At 43.7% G+C, this 27,296-nt stretch overlaps 1 protein-coding gene across 3 annotated transcripts in view; it reads left to right on the top strand.

Moving 5' to 3' along the window:
* The window catches only part of FAM222B (family with sequence similarity 222 member B), a 121,481-nt gene that overhangs the window by 1,207 nt on the left and 92,978 nt on the right, over nucleotides 1–27,296 (top strand). For all 3 annotated transcript variants that reach the window (XM_075854289.1, XM_075854287.1, XM_075854288.1), the window contains exon 2: nucleotides 13,394–13,464. The gene's annotated coding sequence lies outside the window, so the exon portion shown is untranslated. The remainder of the gene's footprint in view (nucleotides 1–13,393; nucleotides 13,465–27,296) is intronic.

The following is a 27,296-nucleotide window of genomic DNA, read 5'->3' as shown; positions in this document are numbered from 1 at the left end:
AATCTCATGACAACCATCAGTAGTGGAAAAAAGTCTTCGCAGCCTTATTTAGCTCAAGCTGGCCACATACTTCAGATAGGATAGATGTCGGTGAAATACCTGTTGGACCTATAGCTGTCTTCCCTATAAACATACATGTTCTGATTGGCCGAGCAGCCATGTTTATGGCCATAAGGAGAGGGGAATAAGCAGCTGCCCGACAACTGATGCTGTTTATCCTTCAGGGGAATATAAGATTGGGATTATAAAGGTATAGGCAGATAAGACAGGATCTCCCACCAATAATAATGTCAGGTCTTCCTATTACCCCCCCCCTCATCTCCTCCTGGCCCAGACATGTCTGCCTCCATAAACACATAAGAAAAAACAATACAATGAATATGCAATCAGAAAAGAAGAGACTGTAACAGTGGTTTTTTTTTTTAAATCATTTTAAATAATAAAAGGGATGTAACTCCAGAGGGATGGGTGCACACCTTCTTCTTTTTTTTTTAAATGGCATTTTATTTGTCCTTACAATATTCCTTTAAAAAAATGCTAAACCCAGGAATGAATGGTAAAAGTAAACAGAAGATAGATTTGCTCCACTGTTTTTCAATCTGTAGGATGGTATCATACTTACTATACTTTTGTCTTTTTTGACACAAAAGTAATTAACATTGCGTAAATGTTTCTAAAGTCTTGTAGAAATCTTGCAGAGAACACGGTTTCGTTTCCTGCTGATCTGTTCCATTTTTGGCTAGGGAACTGATAAGGGGGTGGGGTTTAGCCAAGAGGGTGGGGCTTAACAATCCATTTGTCCGACTGCAGAGGGGGGAGGCTCTTGCCAGTTGTCTTACAGCGAGATACATGAGCAGGAGGGGGAAATGGATGATCTCCTGGGACACACAGAAGATTTCTTTATTTTCTCTCTATTCATTGTAATGTGAGACAAATGGGATCGAAGTAAAATTGCAGATGAAAGCAGGAACTTCTGGGATATTTTTCATTTTTTTGTGCATTTTTTTATGTTTAGTGTTTTTTTTAAGGCTACACTTCCCTTTGCCTGTACATTTATCTTATGTGTATGGCCAGCTTTAGTCAAATAGGAGGTGAAGTTTGATCTTATATAGGGTATTCCTGAAAGTCTAATCCCTAATACCTTGTCCAATTGACACCATTATGTAGCTCACTGTGGCAATTACACCTCCAGCAGACTTCTTAAATTCTCTTTGATGCATGCGGATTTTTGTCCCAAATCTTAATGAGTAGATCACGGCTTCATTTTATATCGCATTACCTCTGAGGTTTCTGGAAACAGGTGAAACGACTACTTACTTCTTATGGGAGTTTCGCTGACCTTCGTTCTGAAATGATGTTATGTACGTACATGCTTTCTGTACATAACAGAGCATTACTGTACATATATACATGTTGCATGTTATTGGCTACTGTCCGGTAGCTTTGATCCCATGAGAGTGGGAATAAGTACATGTAAATACTTGTGCTCATACAGTATGATATTTCTTGCCTTGAAACGCTGAAGTCCTGGGTTTGAATCCGACCAGTGGCAACATCTGAAGTTTGTGTGTTTTCCCTGTATTTGTGTGGGTTTCCTGCAGGTACGCCGGTTTCTGCCCACATTCCAAAAACATAAAGATATGTTAATTGGCTTTAGTGTGTGTGTGTGTGTGTGTGTGTATATGTGTAAGGCCGGTTCATAACTTCGTCAGAGGCTTCATTAGGGGCCTTCGTCACAGATCCAAACAAAACGAACCAGAAACAATAGCGCAGCATTTTGTGCTACTGTTTCCAGTAAAACCACGGACGTCCTGACGGAAACCCAATGGAACCCACTGAAGTGAATGGTTGGTTTCCTTCGGGCACTGAAAGTGTCCGTCGTACACTGGAACTGGCATTTTGGTTCTGCTCCTCTGACGGAGCAGAAGAACAGAAACACAGATGCAGATGTGAACGAGGGAAGTAAGGGAAATTAGAATGTGAGCGCCATTGGGAACTGATGGCGACAATCTCTGTACCATGCTGCAGAATATGTTGGCACGATATAAGGAGTGGGAAATGCATAAAAAAAAAATTAAAAAAAATGTCTGGACGTCTCTTAAAAGTCAGATGTTAGGGTCACTTATATTATCCTCACCCAGCAATAAAGATTAATTATATGCAACGGTTCAACAATATTCCTGTTTTTGTTTTCTGACCTTGCCGTTTTGTCACGCATCATCTTGTCTTTCATGGTCCTTAACCCCTTCAGGACACAGCCTGTTTTAGCCTTGTGGACACGGACGATTTTTTAAAATCTGACATGTTTGACTTTATGTGGTAATAACTTTGGAATGCTTTTACCCATCCAAGGGATTCTGATTTTCTCGTGATACATTGTACTTTTTGTTAGTGGAAAATTTGATTGATTAAATTCAGTATTTATTTGTGATAAACAGCAAAAGTTTGAGAAAATGTGCAAAAATTTGCATTTTTCTAATTTTAAGTGTATCTGCTTGTAAAACAGATAGTAATACCACACAAAATAGTTACTAGTTAACATTTTCCATATGTCTAGTTTATGTTGACATCGTTTTTTGAACATCCTTTTATTTTTCTAGGATGTTACAAGGCTTAGAACTTTAGCAGCAATTTCGCACATTTTTAAGGAAATATCCTAAACCTATTTTTTTTTTTTAGAGACTAGTTCAGTTCTGAAGTGCCTTTGAGGGCCTTATATATTAGAAACCCCCCATAAGTCACCCAATTTTATAAACTGCACCCCTCAAAGTATTCAAAACCGCATTTAGAAAGTTTCTTAACCCTTTTAGGTGTTTCACAGGAATTAAAGCAAAGTAGAAGGGAAATTTACAATTTTATTTTTTTCGGAAATTCATTTTTATGCATTTTTTTCTGTAACACAAAAGGTTTTACCAGAGAAACACAACTCAATATTTATTGCTCAGATTTTGCAGTTTTTCTAAATATCCCGCATGTGGCCCTAGTGTCGTAACAGACTGAAACACCGGCCAAAGAAGCAAAGGAACACTTAGTGGATTTTGGAGCCTCCTTTTTATTAGAATATATTTTAGGCACCATGTCAGGTTTGAAGAGGTCTTGTCGTGCCAAAACAGTGGAAACCCCCCAAAAAGAGACCATTTGGCAAACTACACCCCTCAAGGAATTTATCAAGGGGTATAGTGAGCATTTTGACCCCACAGGTTTTTTTTGCTGAATTTAGTGGAGTTAGGCCGTGAAAATGAAAATCTTAGTTTTTTCCTAATAAAGCTTTTTGTTAAAAAATAAATAAAAATGTTTTGTTTCACCACATTCTGAGAGATATAACTTTTTTTTATTTTTTGGTCGATTTGAGCGGTGTGAGGGCTTATCTTTAGGTACATACAACTTTTTGATCACTTTTTATTACGTCTTTATTTAAATAATTTTTTTTACGAGGTTTACCGTGCGAGTTAGATAATGGTATATTGTAATCGTTCGGACTTTCATGGATTCAGCAATACCAATTTTGTTTATCTTTTTTTCTTTTTTGCATTTTAGAGGAAAAATGGGAAAAGGTGTTTTGTTTTTTTCACTACTAAAAACATATAAATTGTATTGGTCCCCCAGGGGACTTGAATGAATAGGTGGTCCATGTAGTTCACAGTTGTGCTGGGTCGTCCAGAGCAAGAAATGGTCTTTGCTTTTAAATGTGTTTTCCCATAATCTATATTTATCACCTATCCACAGGATAGGCGATAAATATCTGATCGGTATGGGTCCAATTGTTAGGACCCCCACCGATCCCGAGAAGGGCTTACCTGGCCGTCACTTTGTGCCCCATATGATTGGAGTGGTATTGCGCAATCATGACCACTGCTCTATTCTATGTTACTGCGGGAGATCGCACCCGGCAAGCCCACAGATAATGAATAAAGTGGTGGCCGAGCATGTGCAGTACTGCTCCATTCATACAGTCACGGCTAGGTAAGCCCGTTCTCCAGATCAGTGGAGGCCCCAGCCAATGTTCCCTCTAATTCTTGGCAGCTCCTGAGCCGGGCAGTTAGGGAGCAGGGCAAGTATCTGTCAATGGTGGGCGATCTGATTAAAATAATACCCCCAGTAAACGCTAATATAGCATACTAAATAAGAGAAGAAGAAAACTTATTTAAAATTAGTTTTAATTACTTTTTTAATTACTATAATATTACAAGTCCACCAGTAAAATAGACGACCGTTATAAACACCAATTATAGGCATCAATGAAAGAATCCCTCATTACACCACTGTCCCTGTAGATACTGCCACACACAGCCCCCCCCTGTAGATAGTGCCACACAGCCCCCCTGTAGATACTGCCACACAGCCCCTCTGTAGATAGTGCCACACAGCCCCCTGTAGATAGTGCCACACAGCCCCCCTGTAGATACTGCCACACAGCCCCTCTGTAGATAGTGCCACACAGCCCCCTGTAGATAGTGCCACACAGCCCCCCTGTAGATAGTGCCACACAGCCCCCCTGTAGATAGTGCCACACAGCCCCCCTGTAGATAGTGCCACACAGCCCCCCTGTAGATAGTGCCACAAAGCCCCCCTGTAGATAGTTTCACACAGCCCCCCTGTAGATAGTTTCACACAGCCCCCCTGTAGATAGTGCCACACAGCCCCCCTGTAGATAGTGCCACACAACCCCCCTGTAGATAATGGCATACAGCCCCCTTGTATATACTGCCACTCAGCAATCCCCCCTCCCCTTGTATATACTGCCACACAGCAATCCCCCCTCCCCTTGTATATTCTGCCACACAGCAATCCCCCCTCCCCTTGTACATACTGCCACACTGCAATCCCCCCTCCCCTTGTACATACTGCCACACAGCAATCCCCCTCCCCTTGTATATACTGCCACACAGCAATCCCCCCTCCCCTTGTATATACTGCCACACAGCAATCCCCCCTCCCCTTGTATATTTTGCCACACAGCAATCCCCCTCCCCTTGTATATACTGCCACAACGCAATGCCCCTCCCTTTGTATATACTGCCACACAGCAATGCCCCTCCCTTTGTATATACTGCCACACAGCAATACCCCTCCCCTTGTATATACTGCCACACCGCAATGCCCCTCCCTTTGTATATACTGCCACACCGCAATCCCCCTCCCCATGTATATACTGCCACACCGCAATCCCCCTCCCCTTGTATATAGTGCTACACAGCAATCCCCCTCCCCTTGTATATTGTGCTACACAGAAATCCCCCTCCCCTTGTATATAATGCCACACAGCAATCCCCCATTCCCTTTTATATACTGCCGCGCAGTAATCCCCCTCCCCTTGTATATACTGCCGCACAGCAATCCCCCTCCCCTTGTATATAGGGCTGCACAGCAATTCCCACCTGTATATTACCACACAGCCCCCTCAAAAAAAAAAATTGTACTTACCTTGCCCCGCTCCCGCGACGGACGGAGCGCTACACTGCCTCTCGGGCGGGACTCATGCGCAGACTGGCGTGATGATGTGACGTCATCACGCCAGCCTCCGCAGGGAGTCTTCCCAGTGCCTTATAGGCTGCAGGTCTAATGTGGCCTGCAGCCTATAGTATTCATTTGTATCTGCGTCCTGAGGACACGCATACAAGTGAATTTGGCTGTCACTAGCACCGGGGCCTCCTCCGGTGCTAGAGACGCCACTGCATCCGTCCTCCGCCCGGGCTTTAAACTTTAGTGAGCAGGCGGACTGTGGAAGGTGCGCAGCCGCGCACCTTATAGAGAACACTGGCCTCAGAGGTCTGACCCCCACCGATCAGATATTTATTGAATATCCTGTGGATAGGTGATAAATATCGATTATGGGAAAAAACTTTAACTCAGAATTCCCTTATAGGATATTTGAAATAGGTTTTATAAACAAGACTAAGGGCCAGTAAAGTCCGAAAAACATTGAGTCCAGTATGTGCTTTTAACTTTGTAACAAAGTCATTTGGAGACTTTGCTATGCACCCAGAAAGTAATAAAGATTGTACTGGGATCTTTTCCATGGTTTTCTGGTTTTACATTTAGGGTATGTTCACACGACAGCGTCCGTAACGGCTGAAATTACGGGGATGTTTTCAGGAGGAAACATCCCCGTAATTTCAGCTGTAACGGCATGTGCAGGCGCTTGAACGCCGCCTCCATTACGGACGTAATTGGCGCTGCTTTTCATTGGAGTCAATGAATAACGGCTCCAATTATGCACCAAGAAGTGACAGGTCACTTCTTTGACGCGGGCGTCTATTTACGCGCCATCATTTGACAGCGGCGCGTAAATATACGCCTCGTGTGAACAGACAAACGTCAGCCCATTGTTTTCAATGGCCAGATGTTTGTCAACGCTATTGAGCGCATTTTTCGGACGTAATTCGGGGGAAAAACGCCCGAATTACGTCCGTAATTAGTGTGTGTGAACATACCCTTAGCTGCACAGACTAAAACAACAATTAAAACTGTGACATGATCAGAATCTTTATTTTACAATCAGCTGACATTCTATTTTCTTCTATTCGAAGTGCCAGGAGCAGGAGTATGTAAGCCCTTGGCAAGGTTGGTGGGGCTGTTTAATGCTTTATTTCGGCAGTCTGTTACATGCACTGAACGTTCTAGCCTGGGCAGAGACTGATTGATGTCTAAAAGGTGCAAATGGTTTTTCTGTTGGAAGCTCTCAGTGGGAAGGTGTCTATGCCTGGGGACCAGTGCCCATGAGTCAGCTAGCATATTGATGAAGCGATCTTATCTCTGGGGGTTTTTAGCCTACCATGGGGCTAAATTGTAGAGTGAACACAGATGAAATTAATTAGCTCTTGTTCTGAATATACCGCCACGGAAATCTAGGCTGCCTGCAATATGTTTTGTAAACTTAATTTTCATGGTGCTGTGTAGAGAACTATACAACCAGATCTAGACGTGAGACGAGACAGAGAAAATGCAATTTTCTCTATGGAAGGTGTAGCTGACTTCCAATAATCTAAATCCCTAAACATTTGCAAAATTACTTTTTGTAATCTTACTTTAGGTTTAAGCTTTGCAACGACATTGCACAATGGAAAATTAACAAGGCTGTTAGAAGTGCCATCTGCAGCTTCAGTCCTCCACGTTCTTACAAGGCTGGATTTATCAGATTTTTACATTCACTTGATAGTCACAGGAGAACACTCATTTTGTTAAGTACAGCAGGACTCAATTTGGTCCCCCATCCCTGTTTTTTTTATTTTTGTTTTTTTACACTTTGCTCATTTTTTGTCAATTTATAAAAGTTAATACTAAAGTTCCATAAACATTGTAGGTAAAAAAAATAACCATATAGTGCCGCATGGACCAAAGGACACGTTTTCCTGACGTAGTAATTTGGTCATTCATTGTCTTTGTATAGTTGTAGGATCTGTCACTAGTTTATAATTTCTTATCTCCTAACTAATCTAATAGGCACTTTGCTGCTGATAACGGCACTGTATTTTTTTTTCTTTCAAAAAACGTTTATTTGAAAAGTAATGAGCATTTTTCTAAATATGCTAATTTGGCTATACTTGCCAAATGGGAGGTAACTTTCTTTTCACTTTGGCCAGTGTAATGTTTTCTGTATGGCGCTGTCCAATCCGCTCATACAGTTCTCCTCTTCCCATCCCAGCAACACAGCGTGATCATATAGTATACAGAGAATCTAGCAGAGCAAACTCTGGATCCATGTAAGATACAAGGCTGGTTCTAGCTTTGCTAGAAAGAGATTGTCATGCACTATATTATTTTACATTTTTTTCAGTAATTCTGGGACAACCCCTTTAAGTAATGATCATTTAAAGCCAATGGAAATGTGTTCGGTATTTCAGATCATTTATTGGACATGCGTTAACTTTTTGACTTGGCATTGTTAACGCTACTATCATAGGCTATTGTCAAAAACAGTAGTTAGCAGACAATGTCCCATATGGGGGTATATGAACGGTTCAATTGTGCTCTATAGGAAAACATTTATCATTGTACCAATATATTTGTGCATCACTGTGTAGATATGTATATTGTTTAAGAGCAAACCATCTGAATATGACAGTATATTGAAGATTGGTCTGATTTGGTGTAAATCTGTATTTTGTATATTCCCTACAATTCTGGTGTATCCACTGGATATGCCATTAATATGTGATAGTTGTGAGTCCCATCTCTAGGACCCTTACCTATGTGGAGAGCCCAGCTGTTTCTGTATCTCCCATAGAACTAAATGAAAAGAGCCACGCACATGCGTGGCCACCTCTCCACTCATTCTTCTCCTAAACGCAGTGGCCGGCTTACCAGGCGGGAGATACGATCCCCGTTCTTTACCTAGCTGCACGTCCCAGAGGTGGGACCCACACATATTCCATATTCATAGCATATACTGTGGATATGCTATAAATGTGTGAGTTGGGCATAGCCTTTTAATGAGTTTAATTCAAATTAATTTTTTACGCATCATAAAAACAAATGTCTACATTCAGATTCAGCTTTTTACAAATAGAAATAAATTACATAAAAAGTAAGTAAATTTGTAAAAACCTTATATTACTTATCTTGTACGTATCCTGAGTTCTAGACTGTGTTCTAGTAATGTGTAATAATCTCCCAGCATCTGCACAGTGCTTTCCCTGATGATTTGAATTCTTCGAAGTGACTTCTTTTATACCAGGTCCAAAAGACCTGTAAGGCCAAGCTCTGATACTCACAGTTTTTGGTGGTTTTTGTCAAATATTTTTTTTTAAGCCAAACACAAGAGTGGGCACAAAAGAAAAGGAGACTTGTCAGTTTTTTCTTTATATCTTTCCTTTCCCTTTTATATCCCCTTCTGGCTTTGGTTTAAAAAATTGAGCCAAAAAAACCTACATCAAAACTCTGTGTGATTCTGGCATTAGGGGAGTGTCTGACAACAACCTTGTTGACTGTTTCCCATGGCAACAGCAGTACTTTGAATGCAGCTATGGCCTATAATGCAGGCTGTAAATCTTGATAAGTATAAGGTAAGTAACAGAATGTATTTACAAAGATACTCAACTTTTTATGTAGATTAATCCAATATGCAACCTAAAAAATTGGTGTTCAATGGAGGACATGTGCTTCAAATAATGCTTTGGATGATAATCACAGCAGTCTCCGTGTGACTGGCGTCATTTCGTCTGGCTGACCTGGGTTAGATTGCCTTAAATAGGCTCTGTCACCACATTAGAAGTGCCCTATCTGGTACATAATGTGATTGGCGCTGTAATGTAGATAACAGCAGTGTTTTTTATTTAGAAAAACGATCTATTTTCACCAAGTTATGAGCGATTTTAGCTTTATGCTAATGTTTTTTTAATGGACAACTGGGCGTGGTTTTGACCAAGTGGGCATTGTGGAGAGAAGTGTATGACGCTGACCAATCAGCGTCATACACTTCTCTCCATTCATGTAATCAGCGCAGAGTGATCCTGCTTTGTTTACTATGTGCAGTCACATACACCCACATTAACGTTACTGAAGTGCATTGAGAGTGAATAGACATCGCTTCCAGCCAGGACGGCATGTCCATTCACAATCCCGACACTTCGGTAAAGTTTTTGTGTGGTACTTACAGCACAGCAAGCGTAATCTTGCGAGATCACGCTGCAAATGACAGCTTACAGCGGGATTACACTTGCTGTGCTGTAAGTACCACACAAACGTTACCGAAGTGTCTGGATTGTGAAAAGACATCCCGTCCTGGTTGGACGCGATGTCTATTCACTGTCAAGACGCTTCAGTAGTTATTAGCATAAAGCTAAAATCGCTCATAACTTGGTAAAAATAGATAGTTTTTCTAAATTAAAAAAAACACTTCTGTCACCTACGTTACAGCGCCGATCTCATTATGTACAAGATAGGGCACTTATAATGTGGCGACAGAGCCTCTTTAAAGAGGTTTTCACTTTTGAGATATTTATGGCATATCCACAGGATAGGTGCTCTGCTGTTTACATAACTGCCATTTACTTCTATGGGAGTTACAGAAACCGCATAGCTTGGTTGTTTACGTACTCCCAGTCACCTATTAACTTAGTGACCGGAGCCCAGTGGGAGGAGGTAGGACAGGGCTCAGGAAGCACTGTTCTAGAAATAGGTGTGGGTCCCATAGGTGGGACCTGCATCTGTCGGACATTTATGGCATACCCTGTGGATATGTCATAAATGTACGAAATGGGAATACCCGTTTCAGGTTGAAGGTTACAGCACTCTAAAGCAGGGCTTCTTACCCTTATTTTTTTATATTTTTGATTGGGGTACTATCAGCCAGAACATAGTGATGGCCAGGGCTGCAGCAATGGTCGAAGTCCATTCCAAAATTAAAAGTTTTGCTTAATTTTATTTGTTTCCTAAACGCAGTATATTTAAAATAAACACAAACACGGTCAACTATTAGTAATTATGTCACTAAACCAAAGATTGGCAGCAAGAGAAAAGGCCTGTATAGCCAATCAGCATATGGTCCCTCCCCAGCTGCACTTCATGAACATCTGGGGGCGTCTCACAATTTGACAAGCACTGCCATAGAAAGTCCCATGTTTTTGGACTGTCTGTATGCCCTATGAAATAAAATGAAAAAGAAAATTCGGAATAAGGTTATAGGCTACGTAAACATTTGAACACTTTGTTTTACTTTAAAAAAAAAAGTGTCATGGAGTTTAATGTAACTTTTTAATTGTTTTCTTTTTTTTTTTAATGTTTACTTACTGAGATACAGCTTCTAAGTATCCTGGATACTTGCCTAGGAAAAGCTGTTTGTCAGCATGGCCACCAATGCAGTCCCCACAGTGGTTGTTCCTTTCTAAACAGTATCATACCTGTAGTTTACATTTAGACCACAATTATACTGTGGTTTGTTTGTTTGTTTTTTTGTTTGTTGTTTGCTTTTTTACGTTTCAATCTTTAGATTTGGCAGGGTAGATATTTGCAGTCTCCTGTTATAACAACTTTTAATATGTATAAAACATTGACTATATTGAGAATTCCCATCTTTAAAAACCGGGTCAGCAACATCGTTTCATAAATTAAGAAAAAAAACTAATTAGCTTTTATACATAAAGATCTAAAATTGGCATCTCCCCGCCAGCTGGTGCATACATGCTAATTGGATTGCTATGATTTCTAAAAGTTGCTGCAAGTGGGCATCTCTAACTAGATGTGGAGCAAGTTTATCTTCCTGTGATTAGCAAACAGCATGACTAATTCTCAGCGCGAGATGCAGCCAGACTGAATGTCAATTATTTGGAGACCTTTTACAAAACATTAAACTGAATTTTAAGGTTCTTGAGCAAGTCAAATGTACCTCTCAGAGGTCATTGTAACTGGTGGCTAATTATGGATGTAAAATCAATATGCCGGTGCTGTATCCCATTCTGCTCAGGTTTACCTGCATTGTTATTGGGGATTTAAGCTGCGTCTTGTAACTATTGGTGTCGTTTAATAGGTTTATCTGCATTTCCTTCGGTTTTTCTGTCTCTAAAAATGTACATTTCTTGATGGAACTGTGTTCTACAGTAGTATTTTGACCTGCCGATTGTGAGCCTGTGAGAGATGGGTATGAAAGTTTAATAAAGTTTAGAGTATTAAAAATTAAATTTCAAAAATCCCCCCTTCTCTGATTTTCCCTCTAAAGTTATGTAAAAAAAAATAATAATTTGTCATCATCCGCGTCTGTAAAAGTCTGTAATAATATAACATTATTTAACCTACATGGTGAATGCCATAAAAAAAAATGTTTTGGGATTTTTATTTTTTAAATTGCTGTTTATTGGTCACTATCTCCCACAAAAAAATGAAATAAAAAGTAATCAAAAAGTCTCATGTACCCCAAAATGGTACTAATAGAAACTACAGCTCGCCCTGCAAAAAATAAGCCATTATACCGCTCAAAAGACGGGGGAAAAAAAAGTTATGGCTCTCTCAGTATATGGCGACAAAACACAAATTTTATTTTTAACAGTTAGGCCTCATTCACACGACAGGGTTTCCCGGCCGGGTGGCGGCCGTTCATAAATCGGCCGGCACCCGGCTGCATTAGGAATAATAGACCCCTAATGGGGCTATTCACACGACCGATTTTTTTGACGGCCGGGAAAACCGGGCGTCAAAAAATAGGACATGCTCTATTTTCGGCCGGGTACCCGGCCGCCCGGCTCCCATAGAAGTCTATGGGGCCGGGTAATACACGGCCATCACCGGAATGTGTCCCGAGTGATGGCCACGTTTTCCGTGGCTTGCACTCTATCTCCTCCTCCTCACAGCGCAGAGTGCATGTGAGGAGGAGGAGTTGATGCCATTCGGACGAATGGCTGTGCGCTGTACACTGTGTGGCAGGGCCAGGGTGTACAGCAGGTGGAGGGAGCGCTGCGCTGGCTCCCTTCCCCTGCTTGTTTTAAAAGCGCCCTGGCCCGGCGACACCTTCCATGGCGCCGCTAGCAGCTGCTGCGGCTGCTACTGCTGTAGCGACGCCACTATAGCAGAGCAGGAAGGTATCTCAACGCTCTGCTATGTGCTAGCCCCACTTTAGCTCCTTGAAGGAGCGGAATCCCCGTGTTTTCGGGGATTCCGCTCCTGGACAGAGTGCTTGATGTCTCTGTCCATATCTGGGCAGTGACATCAGGGGAAACTCCTGAAGCGGAATCCCCGAAGACATGGGGATTCCCCTTCAGGAGTTGCCGCTGATGTCACTGTCCAGATCTGCCCGGCCCGGAACGGATGCAAAACTTTATGCAAACCGGCGGGGCAAAATGGCCGATTTTACCGGCCGACACTCGGGCTCGGGCGGGACCCGGTCGTGTGAATCCCGCCTTAGTTTATTCCTTGTAAAAGTAGTGAAACTTAAAAAAAAAAAAAAAAACAATATAAATTTGGTATTGACCCACAGAATAAAGTCAACATGCTGTTTTTACCGCACGGTGAACGCCGTAAAAACAAAAGCCCCCAAAAGATTGAGGAATCGCTGTTTTTTTCCTATTCCATCCCACAAAGATTTTTTTCCCAGTTTCCCAATAGGTTTTATCTACAATAAATGGTGAAAAACTACAACTCGTCCTGGAAGGGGTTAAAAGCTGCATTTTGTGTTTACACATGTTTTAATCTTGATCTGAAACATTTAAAGTACCGTTAGACGACCTATCAGAGGCATTCAGCGCTGTCAGAGGACAGCATGTGATAAATTTTAGCATGATGTAGTTCATTCCAAACCATCCAGCGGGATTTTCTAATTACTGTTCTTATATAAAATAAAAATCCTAAATCCACAATTTAAAATTTGTAATGTAGAAGTTTCCATCTGTTTCCCTATTTTATTTTTAAAAAAATTGGCGTGTTATTTGCTCACCTTTTTGCCTTCTCTGCCTTTCTATTGTAGGTACATTGAAATTTGCTGGTTGAGGGCTCCTTTCACCGTAGATCAACTGGCCTGGAGCCCATTCTACCGTGGTGAGTATTTACAATACCTCCATCGGTATCACTGGTAATCTCTTACATTATTTGGCCATTATATACAGGATGTACTGAAACTTTTTAATAAAACAGCCAAGAAATAAAGGCGCCACTATATGGCAGATGATATTACACAGTTGAGACATCTGTTATACTACGATTTCCTGTGTGGCACTGGCGGAGAAGTATGAATCCAGTCATGCCAGTTGCACTGACAGGTTCAGTGCCAACGGATCGGGCTGTTATCAATCACATCTAAGTTCATAACTGAACCCGTCCGTGCCGCTGACCTGACTGATTCAGGTGGGAGCGCAAGATACAGCTGCTCAGTATAAAGGATACAAAGCAGCTGTATAACAAAAACGAAAGATAATTTTCAATAAAATGTAATTACCAAGTTGCACGAATCACACTGGTACACGTTTTTTATTTAAAAAAAAATATATATATTTTGAAAGGTATACATAGCCTTTAAACCTGTAGCCTACGACAGGACGGATCTGTAGTACAGACTGTTTGTTGACATCATCACGCCTGCAGGCCATGAGACAACTGTGGCCTACACCACACAGCTAAAGGCGTCATGGAACGGGAGTTAGGGGAATTATTATTTTTTTTGTCCTCTGTGGTACACCTAATTGTGTGGCCACTGTTACTAATGAAGGCACTCTGGCTGGAGCATTAATACTATAGGGGGCACGATTACTAATGGGGAGCACTCTAGGGGAGCATTCTGAATATTGGGGGAAGTCTTGGAAAACACTATTACTAATGGGGCACACTGGGGGAGAATTATTACTATGGGGCACTTTGGCACAGTTACTTTTGGGGGCTCTATGGGAAGCACTATTACTGTTTTTGGCACTCTGTCGTTTTTGGGGACACTATAAGGTAGATTGATCAAAACTGGTGCAAAAGAAAAGTGGAGTATTTGCCCATAGCATTCAGGTTTATTTTTATTTTCTAAAGGCCTTTTGAAAAATAAGACCTAAAACTTAATTGGTTGCTATAAGCAACAACTCTACTTTTCCTTGGCACAAGTATCGATACATTTTCTCCTATGTCTGTGGCACTATTACTGTCAGGCACTATTTGCTGGGCACTATCTAAGTGGTACTATTATTTTCAGGTGTACTATTTGTATGTCACTGATATTTTTGCTGTACAGTATTTAGGGGCACTGGGCAGCACAGCAGGCACAGTATTAGGAGTCGCAGCAGGATGACACTGTTAAAAAGCTATGTAAACCTTTGAGCACTTTTTTTTATTTTTATTATAAAACAATGTAGACACATTTGTAATTGGTTTTCATAAAAAAAACAAAAAACTTTTTGCTATTTAGCTTCTATGTATGCTGGATACATAGAAGCTGTATCTTGAGCTCAAATCCAAATCTGCCAGGTCAGTGGGACTGACGGCTTCGGTCACATCGGGTACTGTGTGTCTTTGATGCAGGATCTAGCTGTTATCGATCACATCCAAGTTCATAACTTAGATGTGGATCTAGCATGTCATAGAACCTGCTGTCACCGAAGCCGTCAGTCCCGCTGACCTGACAGATTCAGGTTTGAGAACAAGATACAGGTTCTATGTATCCAGGATACATATAAGCTGTATCTCAAAAATGAAAACAATATTTTAATAATAAACAAAGTAGTCTAAAATCCTCTAATACAATGTTTTATAAAAAAAAAAGAATAAAAATAAAAAAAGTGCTCCAAGGTTTACATTGTCTGGTCACAACTTGGTACCAAGTACATCTCAAGACCCTCCAAATAGATCTCCACCTCCAGGGCCGCCATCAGGGGGGTATTAGGGGTACTACTGTAGGGGGCCCGGCCAAACTTAATTGAAAGGGGGGCCCGGCAACTGCCGCGACTTGCCTTTGGTAGAAAAAAACAGGCCCCTGCAATGGGGCCTGTTCTTTTCACCAAAGCAATGTCGTGAGCTGCGGGCCCCCCTCTCGTCTAACACCGCCGCAAAACACCGCGCGAACGACCCCAAGCGCGCACCGGCGCGCTCGTTACCGCAAACGCGCGTTCACACGCGAACGACCGGACACGCCGGAAAGCAACAGTCTAATTACCTGCTGGCACGCCTCTGCCTCCTCCTCCGCCTCCTCGTCCTCCTCCTCCGCCTCCTCGTCCTCCTCCTCCGCCTCCTCGTCCTCCTCCTCGGCCTTCTCGTCCTCCTCCTCGGCCTTCTCGTCCTCCTCCTCAGCCTCCTCGTCCTCCTCCTCGGCCTCCTCGTTCAGCGCCTCCTCGTCCGACTCCGCCTCCTCGTCCGACTCCGCCTCCTCCTCCTCCAGAGCGTAGCTGCGTAAGGAGAGGGGGAGGAGTCCAGTTCTTGCGCGGCGGCAAGAGTTCTTCGATCCCCGCCATTGCCTGGAGGTGAAGGACGACATCTGGACCGAAGACATCGCCTGACGAGGACTGGAGTGGGAGCATCTCTTCTGACACAGTGAGTAAAATGTCTCAAAGTGCTGTTTATGTATGGCCCTGTTCACACAGAGTATTTTGCAGGCCGAAAAAATCTGCCTCAAAATTCCTTAAAGAATTTTGAGGCAGATTTTGACCTGCCCACACTATCTTGCCGCGTTTTTTGCTGCGTTTTTTGCCTGCGGCGATTGAGGACAGCAGACAAAAAACGCAGCGAAAAATGCATTTTCTGCCTCCCATTGATTTAGATGGGAGGTCAGAGGCGGAACCGCGGCAAGAAAGGACGTACTGCTTTTTCTTTTTTCCGCGACTGGCTCCCATTGATTTCAGATTAAATCAATGGGAGGCGGTTTTGGAAGTTGTTTGGTGCTGATTCTGACGAAGTGTCCGAGTCAATATCAAGGCCCAAAAACTCTGTGAACTGGGCCTTATTGTTAGGGCTTATTCAGACGAACGTGTAATACATCCGTGCAACGTGCGTGATTTTCACGCGCCTCGCACGGACCTATGTTACTCTATGGGGCCGTGCAGAGTGTCCGTGATTTTCACGCAGCGTGTGTCCGTGTGTCCGCTGCGTAAAACTCACGACATGTCCGATATTTGTGCATTGTTCGCGCATCACGCACCCATTGAAGTCAATGGGTGCGTGAAAATCACGCCCAGCGCTTCCGCAGCCGTATAAACTATGAATGAAAACAGAAAAGCACCACGTGCTACAAACATACAAACAGTGTGTCATAATGATGGCGGCTGCGCGAAAATCACGCAACCGCGCATCATACGCTGCTGCCACACGGAGCTGTTATGGACCTTTTGCATGCGCTAAACGCCACGTTTTTGCGCACACAAAAAGCACACGCTTGTGTGAATCCGGCCTTAGGGTAGGAACACACTAGGCATGAACACTGCGGATTTTATGCAACACATTTTATTGTGGAAAATCCGCAGCGTATCAGTCGCAGCCGAGTGGATGAGGTTTGAACAAATCTCATCCACACGCTGCAAAAATAATGGACCTGCAGTGTGGCTTTTTAAGCCGCAGCATGTCAATTTATTCTGTGCAATCGCTGCTCCTCTGTTGCGGAAATGCAGCGGTTCTGCCGCAAAAATCACACATGAGAAAAAAAAAGGTACTTTTTTACATTTATAAAAAAGTTTAGACTTGCCCCGGCCGTAGTCCTGGTGACGCGATCCTCTATTCTTAGCGCAGCCCGGCCTCCTGTCATGACGTTTCATACCATGTGACTGCTGCAGCGGTCACATGGTCTACAGCGTCATCCCAGGAGGCGGGGCTACGTTCAGAAGAGAGAGATGCGTCACCAGGACTACGGCCGGGGTAAGTCTAAACTTTTTTTTCCCTGCAGGATTCCCGCAGCGGACATGCCTCACGAAACCTGCGCCAATATTTGGTGCGGTTTTGCTGGCAGAATTCCCTGCGGCTACCGGGGCGGATAAGCTGTGTAGTTTTACTCAGCATATCCGCCTAGTGTGTTCCTTATGATGTTGCTCCTGGAGCTGCTGCCGGTCTCTAAATAGGCAGTTGGTCCAGTAGAATTTGGAATTATTTTTTTTTGTGAATCGGCTTAAAAAAAATACAAAACTTGTGTTAGGGCCTGTTCACATCACCGTTCGCTTCCGTTCCGGGGTTCCGTCTGAGGTTTCTTTCGGGTGAACCCCGCAACGGAAAGTGAAAGTGACAGCACAGCTTCCGTTTCAGTCACCATTGATCTCAATGGTGACGGAAACATCGCTAATGGTTTCCGTTCGTCACCATTCCGGCAGGTTTTCGGACGGAATCAATAGCGGAGTCGACTGCGCTAATGCTGACGGAAACGGAAGCTGTGCTGTCACTTTCACTTTCCGTTGCAGGGTTCACCCGACGGAAACCTCAGACGGAACCCCGGAGCGGAAGCGAACGGTGATGTGAACAGGCCCTAACACAAAAGTTTTGTATTTTTTTAAGCTGGTTCACAAAAAAAAAATATACCAATTTCTACTGGACCAACTGCCTATTTAGAGACCGGCAGCAGCTCCAGGAGCGACATCATAAGGGACACACTAGGCGGATATGCTGAGTAAAACTACACAGCTTATCCGCCCCGGTAGCCGCAGGGAATTCCGACAGCAAAACCGCACCAAATAGTGGCGCAGATTTCGTGAGGCGTGTCCGCTGCGGGAATCCTGCAGGGAAAAAAAAGTTTAGACTTACCCCGGCCGTAGTCCTGGTGACGCATCTCTCTCTTCTGAACGTAGCCCTGCCTCCTGGGATGACGCTGTAGACCATGTGACCGCTGCAGCAGTCACATGGGATGAAACGTCATGACAGGAGGCCGGGCTGCGCTAAGAATAAAGGATCGCGTCACCAGGACTACGGACGGGGTAAGTATAAACTTTTTTAGAAATTTAAAAAAGTAGCTTTTTTTTTTTTTCTCATGTGTGATTTTTGCGGCAGAACCGCAGCATTTCCGCAACAGAGGAGCAGCGATCCCACAGAATACATTGACACGCTGCAGCTTAAAAAGCCAAAAGCCACACGGCAGGTCCATTATTTTTGCAGCGGGTGAATGAGATTTGTTCAAATCTCATCCACTCTGCTGTGACTGTAATACGCTGCGGATTTTCCACAATAAAATGTGTTGCATAAAATCCGCAGCGTTCATGCCTAGTTTGTTCCTACCCTAAGGCCGGATTTACACAATCGTGTGCTTTTTGCGTTCGCAAAAACGTGGCGTTTTGCGCATGCAAAAGGTCCATAACAGCTCCGTGTGTCAGCAGCGTATGATGCGTGGCTGCGTGATTTTCGCGCAGCCGCCATCATTATGACACTCTGTTTGTATGTTTGTAGCACGTGGTGCTTTTCTGTTTTCATTCATAGTTTATACTGCTGCGGAAGTGCTGGGCGTGATTTTCACGCACCCATTGACTTCAATGGGTGCGTGATGTGCGAACAATGCATAAATATCGGACATGTCGTGAGTTTTATGCAACGGACACACGCTACATAAAATCACTGACAGTCTGAACGGCCCCATAGAGTAACATAGGTCCGTGCGAGGCGCGTGAAAATCACTGACAGTCTGCACGGCCCCCATAGAGTAACATAGGTCCGTGCGAGGCGCGTGAAAATCACGCACGTTGCACGGACGTATTACACGTTCGTCTGAATAAGCCCTAACAATAAGGCCCAGTTTACAGAGTTTTTGGGCCTTGATATTGACTCGGACACTTCGTCAGAATCCGCACTAAAGAACTTCCAAAATAGCCTCCCATTGATTTAATCTGAAATCAATGGGAGCCAGTCGCGGAAAAAAGAAAAAGCAGCACGTCCTTTCTTGCCGGGGTTCCGCCTCTCACCTCCCATCGAAATCAATGGGAGGCAGAAAATGCATTTTTCCCTGCGTTTTTTGTCTGCTGTCCTCAATCGCAGCGGGCAAAAAACGCGGCAAGATAGTGTGGGCAGGTCAAAATCTGCCTCAAAATTCGGTGCGCGGTTCCAGGCGGTCGTGGGTGCGCATGCGCGGGAGTTTGCGGGTGCGCGCGATCGGTGACGACCCCCATGCTACCCAGGGCCGCCATCAGGGGGGGTATTATGGGTACTGATGTGAGAGGCCCGGCCAAACCTAATTGAAAGGGGGGCCCGCAGCTCACGACATTCTTTTGGTGAAAAAAACAAGCCCCATTGCAGGGGCCTGTTTTTTTCTACCAAAGGCAAGTCGCGGCAGTTGCCGGGCCCCCCTTTCAATTAGGTTTGGCCGGGCCTCTCACATCAGTACCCATAATACCCCCCTGATGGCGGCCCTGGGTACCATGATATAGTGCTGGACGGAGTACTGTTAACAGGCGGTGCCACGGTTTGGGGGCCCAGAAAATTTAGCTGTAGGGGGCCCTGAAATTCCTGATGGCGGCCCTGTCCACCTCTCTAAGGTTGTCTACCTCTGATCTAGATCTTATCATTATTTAGAAAGTTCCTACACCTGAAGGGCTTATTCAGACGAACGGGATATACGTCCATGCAACGCGCATGATTTTCACGCGCGCCGCAAGGACCTATATTAGTCTATGGGGCCGTGCAGACAGTGGCGTGATTTTTACGCAGCGTGAGTGCGCTGCGAAAAACTCACGACATGTCCGTTCTTTGTGCGTATTTCGCGCATCACGCACCCATTGAAGTCAATGGGTGCGTGAAAATCACGCGCACTACACGGAAGCAGTTCCGTGGGACGAGCGTGATTTGCGCAACAGCAGTGAAATGGATGAATGAAAACAGAAAAGCACCACGTGTTTTTCTGTTTACAAACATCCAAACGGAGTGTCATAATGATGCGCAGCCGCGCATCATACGGGGCTGACACATTGAGCTGTTAAGTGCCTCTTGCGCACGCAAAACGCACCTGCTCGTGTGAATCCCCCCGAAGTCTGAGTTGGTGACAATGGCACCTGGGCAGGCATTTTTACTTGTGCATTAAGTCAAATTTCTTCAAGGATTCTATACAATGATAGTAAAATCATCCGCCATAGTCCCCCATTAGGGCCACTTCTGACTTGCATATAACATCTCTGTGAGGAAGACATACAGAATATTTGTCACCAGAAACAAAAAGTATTAAATCCTATTATAGGAGTGACCTCTTTGAGAAAAAATATTCCTGATCTTCCAGGCGGTGCTGGAGGGGTGGGGGGTGGGGGGGGTTCTGCTACACCAGGCGGCCTCCCAGCCAGATATTTGTCTGATTTAAGGTCTGTGGGAAGAAATGGGAGACAACATGTATGCTTCCTGGGACACATACAAAATACTTGTTTGAGAACAATGTCAAAGAAGATAAGAATATTTTGGTCATTGTTGCTAATATGTTTCAGCAGTGTCTCAGTACTCCAGTGGAGTGAACGACCTGTGAAGCAGTATCCAGTATCTTACAGACTTTGCAGAATACGTCTGAGCAAACCATTCCTGTCCCTTCTGGTTGTCAGGAATTAAGCGCCAGTGGTGTCATAATGATCTTAAAGGGGTTGTACACGATTAAAACAAACATGTCTACCAGAAACCTGTCCACGGTTTGTATCTGGCATTGCAGCCCATCCTTGTTGAAGTGTATAGGGCTGAGTTGCAATGCCACAAATAACCTGTGGACAAGTGTGGCGCTCTGGAAGAAAGCAGCCATGTTTTTCTAATCCTGTACACCATTTTTAGGCTGTTCATACACCTACAACGTCCGCTATTTTTCAAACTCCACCATGAACATGCATGTGCGGCTCGAACAAGCGTACATGTTTATTTCAATGGGGCAGATGAATTACCCACTGCCAGACCTCTCTGGAAGTAGCTGCTTATCTCCCGTGGCAAAAAAGGATCAGGCATGTTGCAAATCTGGAACCGTCATTGATCACTAGAGCATGGGTCTACCGCCTCCCTGCAAGACAGCAGTGAGGAGGATTTTTAATGGAGCAGCAGACGAGCATACACTGTGTCACTCCATTCAAGGTCTATGGGACTGATGGAGACAGCCGAGTACAGCATCGGCAGAGCGAATGCTCGTCGTCCTCTCCATTCAAGCTCTTCTTTACTGTGGGGGGTGCAGTGAGGAGCAACACAGGGTTAGGGACTCATGTTCCAGTGATCGGTGGGGCCCCCAGCAACCAGACACTGAGCGATGTTGATTATGGGAATACCCCTTTAATAATAAAACCCTCTTTAGCCTGAAAATAGCAAAGACTGAAAGGTTTGACTCTAAGTTTGTACAGGGGGATTTTGGAGACCGTAACTGCCGATTAAAAATGAAAATACAGCTTCACACATCTGGAAGAGATAAAGCAGAGGCATAGCTAGGGGTTTAGCACGGGGGGCAGAACACATGCTAGTGGGCCCAAACCAAGTGGACCCCCAATGTATGTTTACAACTGCAGAGCTGCATCCGGCAGGGTCAGACTTACGTTATCAGCGTAGTTTGTTCACTTGTTTCTGTAAACTTCCACAGAAGTGAATGGGTGTTACAGAAACAGCGTAGCATAAAGAGCTACGCTGTTTCCGTAACTGCTACACTGTTTACGTAACTTTCATTCACGGTATAGTGCCTCCCCACACAGTATAATTCTCCCATAGCTGCCCCCACACAGGATAATGCCCCTATAGCTGCCCCAACACAGTATAATGCCCCTATAGCTGCCCCAACACAGTATAATGCCCCTATAGCTGCCCCAACACAGTATAATGCCCCTATAGCTGCCCCAACACAGTATAATGCCCCTTTAGCTGCCCTCACAGTGTAATGCCGTCATAGCTGCCCTACACAGTATAATGCCCCTATAGAACCGCCCCACACAGTATACTGCCCCCATTCCTGCCCCACACAGTATACTGCGCTTATAGTGCCTCCCCATACAGTCTAATGCCCCCATAACTGCCACCCACATGGTATAATGCCCCTATAGTGCCCACACACAGTATAATTCCCCCATAGCTTCCCCGCACACAGTATATTTCTCTTATAGTGCCTCCCCATACAGTATAATGCCCCATAGTTGCCCCACACACAGTATATTGCTCTTATAATGCCTCCTCATACAGTATAATGCCCCATAGCTGCCCAACACGCAGTATGATGCCTCTATAGCCTCCCCTATACAGTATAATGCCCAGATAGCTGACCCTACACAATATAATGCCCCCATAGCTGCCCCTACACAGTATAATGCCCCCATATCCAGTATATTGCCCTCATAGCTGCCCCCACACATAGCTGCCCCCACAATACAATGCCACCACAATGCCTGATTAACAAAATAATCATTACTCACCCATCCCCGTTCCCACGACGAGTGAAGGAGATCCCTCTGCTCCTCCGGTATGTGCTATGAGTGGCTCGGCACAGAGAGCCACGATGATGTCACTGCATCACGCCGGTCTGTGCCAAGCGTCTCACGGCCGGCGTTACACAGTGAATGATGAAGCAGGGAGCTGACCACTTCCTTCCACAGCATTAGATTCAACTATCTGTATCCTGAGGACGCATATACAGTTGAGACAGGGACATGCCACCGCGGCACAGCCCGCCCCTGGGTCCCACCGTATCAGTGGGCCCAGGGCCACCACCCCCACTGCTAGCTTTTCCTCTGGATAAAAGTATGACAAGACATGCTAAGGTCATCAGTGCAATATAATGTGGACCGTTGAAGTGTTTTGCTCTTTGCAACAATGATCCAAATGTTTAACAGTATGGCTGGAATTGAAGGTAAAGGAGACTTCTCTTTTCAGCAAGCAGACAAGGAGGTGGATTGGATTGCTTGGCTGGTTTCTGAACCTTCTCTAATGAATGGTTGCTAGGCAAATTGCATCTCAATCAGTGTAATCCTCTGCATGTCATGTACAGGTTCATTCTTTCAGAACTAAAGCGGAACTGGTCACAAAACTGACAAGGATCAGAGTAACTCACAAGGGAAAGAATACTTATCGGAAAATTGTTTTGTTACAGAGCAAACTTTGTAATGTCATGCATTACGATTACTAACAAACTTAATTCTGTTATACAACAGGACATTATCAGGATATATTTTAAGCCACTGAATTTGATCAATGCTTTCATTCACATACAGCAAGCCGAGATGTTAAATAATGTGAGGAATTGAAACGCAATTGCCCACATTTATTCATAATGGCATATTTTTGGTTGTTGCCGAGTATTGCACCTAATTCATTACATCTGGTCTCTTTGGATTTGTCTATTTATTTATTTTTACATCTGCTATTTGCAGCAATACATTTGTGCCACCAATTTGCTCATTTTTTTCTTCACCTTTTGTCTTTGATAAAATGATAGGTTGGCCACTCCTCCACTTTTCTCACCTATGTCATTTATTTTGTAGTAAAAAGACAGATGGCTCAAATTTGGGGCAATTTTAGAAGCAACATTGTAAGGGTGTGTTCACATTAGCATTCGTTTCCGCTGAGGGGTTCCGTCGGGTTAACCCCTCAGCAGAAAGTCAACTGGAAACCTAAGCTTCCGTTTCCCTCACCATTGATATCAATGGTGATGGAAAACTATCTGATGGTTTAGCTAGGTTTCCGTCACCATTGAGATCAATGGTGAGGGAAACGGAAGCTTAGGTGTCCGTTTGCTTTCGCTGAGGGGTTAACCCGACGGAAACCTCCGACTGAACCTCTCAACGGAACACAGACGGTGATGTGAACAGGCCCTAATCTGTACATTTGGATGTGTCTAGAACTGGCTTTAGACATTGACCTATGTGAGTAAAGGCCGTTGTGTAAACAGGGCAATGATCAGCCGATGAACGAGCAAACGCTCATTCATCGGCTGATATGCTAGTTTATGCGGCCAATAAATGGTCGCTAGTCAGCAGGGAATGTAAACCGGGAATGTGCTGCCGACATGATGGAACTGTATGCGGACGAACGATTATAGATCGATGGTTCCCATACTAAACCAATCATTGCTCTTTGTGAAACAACCCATTCAGATCAATGGAACTGATTTTCAGTCGCAGAAATTTCTGCTACAAAATCTGCAGCGTTTGAAGGGGTCTAAAGGGAATGTGTCGTCAGAAAATGACCACTTGTTTAAATCAACGTTTTATGTTAAACATATTTTTTAAGATTTTTTTCTGATTTTTTTTCCAATGCTATCTGTATAAAAAAAAATGATCTATAAATCTTGCAGTTTTCATTCTGGCCACTGAGCCTCATAACAAACTGACCCTTCTTGTTCTGTAGAGATCACTTCTCAGCAGTCATCTCATTGTCATTACAGGCAGGATTACAATTAAGGCCTTATTCACACGAGCGTGTGCGTTTTGCGCGTGCAAAAAACGCACCGTGTTGCAGTTCCGTGTGTCATCAGTGAATGGTGCGTGGCTGCGTGATTTTCACGCATATGCCATCCTTCTGACACGCGAATTTGATGTTTAGAAAAATAAATGAAGGAAGTGCTTTTATTTTTTCCTTCATTTCTTTATCTACTGTTGCGCGAATCACACACCACACATGGAAGTGCTTCCGTGTGCCGTGCGCGATTTTCACGCACCCATTGACTTCAATGGGTGCGTGATGCGCAACAAACGGCCAAGTATAGGACATGTTGTGAGTTTTACGCAGCGGACATACGCTGCGTGAAAATCACGGACTGTGTGAACGGCCCCATTGACTAACATAGATCCGTGCGACGCGCGTGATTTTCACTCGCGTATCACGGACGTTAAACACGTTAGTGTGAATAAGGCCTAAAAGTAACACCTCTATATAGATAACCCACGATCCTCCATTGACAATAGGTGACGGACACAGCACCCTCATATCCCTTCCTGCACAATGACCTCTGCACATGTCACAGAGCATGCCTAGAAAACTCTCCCATAGAAGTCCATTGGTCAGCTAAAGACTATTGTTTCCTATGTCCATGTGGCTGCTGTAAATCATATCTCTAAATGCTGTTAAAGCTGATCTGTCACTGGTTTATTAATTCCCTAACTAATCTAATAGGCGCTATGATTCTGATAACTACAGTGTGATTTGTTTTAAAAAAAAGTTATGGCCATTTTTCTAAATTTGGCTATAATAGCCAAATAGGAGGTGACTCTCTATTTTTCACTCTGGGCGGTTTAATGTTTTCTGTATGACGCTGTCCAATCAGCTCATACAGTTCCCTTCCAGCAACACAGCCTGATCATATAGTATACAGCTTCCATTCCCAAAATGTGTTTTCAACTGGTGTTACCTACGGTTGTTTTACAGCTAGAAATGTGTGCCTGGTGTCCTATGAAAGATTAGAATCTTATCTTTCATATGCCACCAGAACCACTGTCCTAGCTGGAGACATGGCTATTTGAAGTAATCCCTCTTCCCTCCAGCCTCAGTGCGTGAAGCAGCTTCATGCTGATAGGACAGGTCAGAGGCTGTGAGGAGGCTCCACCTCAGGAGAATCGCTGCTGTTACCTCCCATTTGTCTAGTATAGCCTAATTTGCATATTTAGAAGAAGTTCATAACTTTTAAAATAATAAACTTTTTGGGACACAATGTTCACTAGTGTTATCAGTGTGACGGCTCCTCTCAGATTAGCTAGGGCATTACTAAACTAGTGACAGATCCTCTTCAACAGCAGCTCAGGCAAGATGGGTGCCCCCATAATTATTTACAGGAAATAGAATTTAAAAAAAAATCTACAATCCAAAAATAAAAACAGATTGGAAAAAAAATATTATTTTACTATCTGATATTAGGAAAAAAAAATAGGGGATACATTCCCTTTAAGAGCTGTTTACTGGATCCTCCACTATAAGCTGTGCCTGCCAATGATACAGGGAAAACCCCTAATCACCTGTCACTTTCTTTCCATTTAATACAGCGCAGGACATTCAATAGTAACCACATATTTCCTCTGTCACTGTTCTGCACATGTAGGGACGAGGTTTCTACGGTTCCATTACTGTCACATTCATATACTTTGTAACCCCTGATGAAACCGTTGGTCAGTTTCTTCTCCGCCAGCTCGCACACATAACCTTTCTTGTAGCCCCCATTTACCTGATTTGCAGATTCGCCAGCCAATAGAATACAATACGAGAATTAATTTTCCTATTCTCTTAAATTCGACCAAAAGCGAATATCAAACCTGGCAAATCACAGCCCAGTTCTTGAATCGGCAAAACTCAAAATCTTTCATCTGTAGCTCCCACACATTTCACAGAACTTCACTGAAACCCAAAATCCCCCCTACATTCCCCGTCCATGTCACAGGAACCGAGTTCAGAAATCTGCACAGTTAGGCCATTGAAACAATGAATGATCCAGAGACAAGGAGCACTATATTTACTTTACACTGGTTTATTATAGTCTGCCTTCAAAGCAATAAACTGGAGGTCAGATACATCATGGACAATATAAATTTGACACAACACAGATCACAATGTGTGTTCTTTGCCAGAATAATAATGTAAGGTGAACAAGGGGGGAAATTAACATTTGGAATACATGACAGCAGGCTTCCGTCACTTCGGATATTAAAAGAGCTATTCCAGAAGGGACTCCGTAGATCGTATCCTCCGATATGGAATCTGACTACTTATATTTCTGTGTCCATCCACAATTCAGTTCACTGCAGCACTTCTTTATTTATTAGGGACATATAACAGTGGTTAATGAATAGAATGCAAAATCTACTGTGATACATAAGCCGAGCAGTGGAGGAGCTGGGGATGTAATCCTGCTGGCAATAAGCTTTATATACACCATTTAAAGAGGCTCTGTCACCACATTATAAGTGCCCTATCTCCTACATAAGGGGGTGGGCGCTATAATGTAGGTGACAGTAATGCTTTTTATTTTAAAAAAACAATCTATTTTTACCACTTTATTAGCGATTTTAGATTTATGCTAATGAGTTGCT

This window comes from Rhinoderma darwinii, chromosome 2 (assembly GCF_050947455.1).
Source record: "Rhinoderma darwinii isolate aRhiDar2 chromosome 2, aRhiDar2.hap1, whole genome shotgun sequence".
NCBI classification, from domain to species: Eukaryota; Metazoa; Chordata; class Amphibia; order Anura; family Rhinodermatidae; genus Rhinoderma; species Rhinoderma darwinii.
This window is presented reverse-complemented; position numbering and strand designations above follow the sequence as displayed.